Raw genomic sequence first — 4,571 nt, forward strand, 5'->3', positions numbered from 1 at the left:
TTTTACAAACATGCAACATTTTCATCATGTTTGCTGAATAAAAAATCAAGATATTCAAAATGTTTAAATTTCTTATTTTGCTTCATTTTGTTCTCAATTTATGGTCAGTTCAGTGCTGTACAAGTGTATCTTAATTAAAAAGAATATTAATGTGTGAGAATTTAATCAATTTGTGTTTACAGAAAACATTTTCCTAAATCTTCATAGTCAGACAGGTTGACAGCAATAATTATTGTAGTCAGCTCACAAATATTCCTTAGATCTTATAAAACATGCATAAGAATCCACAGTTGTTACAGCATTTATAACCAAAATTTAAGTAAATCTTGTTTTTGATCTTGACATTTGATCTTGAATGTTATTCAGTGTCTAAATGAGGAATAAAAATAATTGACCAAGTTCACAATATTTATTCAGGGTAATCCCTTTTTTCAGTGAATATAAATATAATTATATATATTGGACCAAATGCATATTATGTACAATTTATATCTACAATGTATAACAATTGAATGTTCCATTATCATGAGACAAATTCATTAAAAGTGTCCATAAAAATTATACATGTATTTCAATGCCAAGCTCAAAGATACATGTACATGTAGTTTGTTTAAATTGAAATTTATCAATGTCTTATTACAGTTGTATGTTTTACATGCATATTATTTGGTCTGCTTGTCCGTCGCTCAAATTGAATTTAAAATGTCAAAGTAGTTGTCAGAGAGATGGTCATAAAGTAACTGAATAGTTTCACAAATGTCATCAATGCACAGAAAATAAATACATCACACACTGATCTCCTTAATAAAGAACACCATCATTCCAGACTCTAGGGGGCTCTTGGACACTGGTTTGAAAATCTTTCATTATGTATTCCAGCAGCAGATGAGATGAAGAAAATTTGTACAGCTGCAAATTTGCAGGATTGTCCTGAAGAAAAAAACACACACCATTATGTGCATGTAGATTGTAAATTGTGTCATATGCATTATGCATTAAAACTGTATTTGATTGTGATTATCTTTCTCATTTCATGTACAATTGACTGAATTTAACCTTTTTCTCTCCCAGAGTAATGCAATAATTTTAAACAAATCAAGCAAAATCAAATCTTATATTGCAACTTCATAGTCAGAACTCATATCTTAATTAAACAATCATAATTTACATAATTTACTTGTAGATTATAATTCATTTCATCTCGTCGTCTTGCTAACTAGTATGAGTACATGTTTGGATGTTTTTTTCTCTCTATTTTCTGCTTGTATTAATCTATTTAATATGTTGTTTGTTAATTTCTTTTCATTTGTTGCTTGAAATTTGAATATTAAAAAAAATGAAAATACATATAACATGAGAATGATGACCAGAACAATTATACATTAATTTCAGTTTTAGTCTCAACATTTTAAAAAGAAGAAAATCACTTATTCATAAAATCTGCAGACACTTCATCTCAACTTAGATAATGATTTTTATGTACTTTAATGAAACATGCATAAACACGAAATAAATAATCTAATCATACCTACTTCTAAATGTAAAATCCTTTATATTGTGATGACTAATGAGGGCAAGCAAAATTGGGTACCATTCTCTGAAATGAAGAAGATAATAAATGATTAATTTATGTTACATGTTTTGTGTTTAACTCACAATAGGTCATACATACAATGTACATGCAAGTGCTGAGTTCGCTTATTATACACAGTAGCATAAGAAATGATCATGATGATTCTGCATTTAATTATTTTAAATTGCAATCAGATAAGAAAAAAATGTTTTTTAACCACAGTAGGGAAATGAGTATATAGCAATAACAAACTGAAAAAGGTATAATACATCTGATCATGTGACAAAGTATTTGTAAATATTTAACCCCCCTACCCCTCCCCTTTCTACACAACCTCTTTTTTCCACATCCGATTTCTGTGTATATTACAATAGAACAATATTTTAATAGGTCAAGTCATTAAAACATTGCTTAAAGGGAGAGATACGTATAAACATGCACACATTTACAGTGTGTAGTATACTTACATGGTCTTGCACCAAACAACTGCGATTATGATCTGTTATAGTCCGCCGCTGACGGTTCAAGTGGAATTATCCACACAAACAGAGCACATTTAACAGAGAAACATGTTATTGAACTGTAACACAAGTAGGAATCGAGTTAATCATCCAAACATGCTGAAGAAATACGATCTTTTGATGTCCGATCTCTTCTTTGTTTACGTGCGGATCGTTCACGGTTAGATCGTACGCCATATTACTCGAAGGTAATAGTAGAAATGTGTGTTAAGAAAAAAACACGTCTATTTTCTTTTTGTGATTTTATAAATGATTCTTTAGTACACGTTCTATATCCTTTTGCATTTCTGTAATTTATTCTGACATATGAATTAACCTTTACTCGAATCTGATTGGCTGTAGGATACAGAATAGTATAGGATAGGATTGGATTAGCTTCTATATGTTTCTATCGTGAATCCTCAATCCTGAATCCTATCTACCCAATCCCATCCCATGTCAACTTGTGGGATAGCAGCACTGTACCAATATCTGTGAAAATAAGTAATTTTCTACTACTTCCTGTTTGGCCGGAAGTGACGTCATTCGACGCATTTTGATGATCTCGCAAGCTGCTACTTGTCATATTGAACAACTTTGCTTCTTTGAAGTATTACAAATTCTCAATACTTTTTGAGATATCAGGAAAAATATTTTGGCCCTTTAGATTCCTTATTTTAGGGGCCAGCCCTTTTTCCGAGATATCATTTAAAAGATCTTGTAATTCTGCACAAATTTTGTTATATATGTTTTAACAAAATATTTCCAAGTAAAAAGATATCGTACAGAAAGTGTTCGAAAATTTGAAACTCTCGATACGACTTTTTTCAGGCCATAGCGAGCGTCGACGCGTGGCACTTCCGGTGAAAGTTAACTATGTATTACAGATCTACATATGTTGCTCTGTCTTCGCTAAAAGTTTCACGTTCCTGTGATGAGTGGTTTCTTAGAAAACCTGCGGACAAACTGACCCTCCAAAAATCACTAAATCGCAAAAATCTTCGGACCGGAAGTGATGTCATCAAAATAAATAAAATATGTATCAAGATATTTTTATGTTCTATCAGACCTGAAAGTTTCATGAAAATCGAGCGAATCGTTTTCGAGAAATCGCGTGCACAAAATCGGTAAGAAAAAAAAATAATAATAACTAGAGCAAAGCTCGTTGCTGGAGCAACAAGCAGGTCTTCCGTCCAATTCTGCGAAGAAAATAAAGGAAATCGACAGAAATGCGAATTAATATGTACAAAAGAGCACTGTTCTGAAGAGCGTTCGACTTATAATAATGTGAGAAGTCTTCAGTTTTTGATATTTGTAAAAAAAGAAGCCACTGGTAACTACTTCCGGTTTTGACCGGAAGTGACGTCGATCGACGAAAAATAAAGTCTGACGTCTCTAATGACTTTTACCAATCAAATACGTGTCAATACCTACAAAAATAAGCTTTTTCTAACTACTTCCAGTTTAACCGGAAGTGATGTCAATCAACGAAAAATGAGTTTGGACGCTTTCGATCATTCAAATAACCCATTTAAGTGTCAAAAACTACAAAAATATGCATTTTCTGATTACTTCCGGTTTTACCGGAAGTAACGTCATAAGGCTACTTTTGACATTCTCACCAGCTGCCACTTGTTATTTTGAACAACTTTGCTTCAATAATGTATCACAAATTTTCAATAGTTATTGTAATATTGAGAAAAAACTTAAGGCCCCTCTAGATCCCTAATTTTAGGGGCCAGCCCCTATTTCTTGATATTGGATGAAAGATCTTGTAGTTTTACACAAATTTTGTTCTACATGCTTTAACAAATTATCTACAGGTAAAGAGGTATTTTAGAAAAGACGTTGAAAATTTTGAAATTTACAATATGCCTTTTTTCGGACCATAGCGAGCGCCGACGTGCGGCATTTCCGGTAAAAATGAAAAGCATTACGCATATCTACAGACATAGATCTATCATACCTGAAAGTTTCATGTTTCTATCTAGAGCCATTCATGAGAAAATTTCCGGACAACCCGACCCTTTAAAAATCTTTAAATCGGCAATAACTCCGGACCGGAAGTGACGTCATCAAAAAAGAAAAAAACCAATAAGGTTCAAGTGAGGATACATAAGACCTGAAAGTTTCACGAAAATCCATCGAGCCGTTTTCGAGAAATCGCGTGCAAAAAATCGGTAAGAAAAAAAAAACAATAATAAAAGTGAAAAAGAAACCTAAGAATAACTAGAGCAAAGTTCGTTGCAAAGCAACGAGTAGGTCTTCCGTCCTGTTTTGACAGGAAGTGACGTCAACAAGAGAAAGGAATGAATTTAGAAGTCTCTAGTGACTTTAAAATTATAATTTTGCATGAAAACCTGCAAAATAAGCTATTTCTGGCTACTTCCGGTTTGACCGGAAGTGATGCTGAGGGATGATAAATTTGGTTGGACGCTTCTGGTTACATAAATTAACTAATAACATGTCGAAAACGGCAAAAATATGCATTTCTGACT

General features: G+C 32.6%; 1 long non-coding RNA gene across 1 annotated transcript; it reads right to left on the reverse strand.

The window, feature by feature from the left end:
* Positions 1–872: 872 nt before the first annotated feature.
* On the reverse strand, positions 873–2,107 carry LOC133201533 (uncharacterized). The gene is made up of 3 exons (XR_009723106.1): positions 2,041–2,107; positions 1,533–1,597; positions 873–930 (listed from the first exon to the last, which is right to left on the reverse strand). It is a non-coding gene; the product is annotated as an uncharacterized LOC133201533 (long non-coding RNA).
* Between the last annotated feature and the right edge of the window lie 2,464 nt (positions 2,108–4,571).

This window comes from Saccostrea echinata, unplaced genomic scaffold, assembly GCF_033153115.1.
Source record: "Saccostrea echinata isolate AGI-Se365-2 ecotype Australia unplaced genomic scaffold, CSIRO_AGI_Sech_v1 ptg000044l, whole genome shotgun sequence".
NCBI classification, from domain to species: Eukaryota; Metazoa; Mollusca; class Bivalvia; order Ostreida; family Ostreidae; genus Saccostrea; species Saccostrea echinata.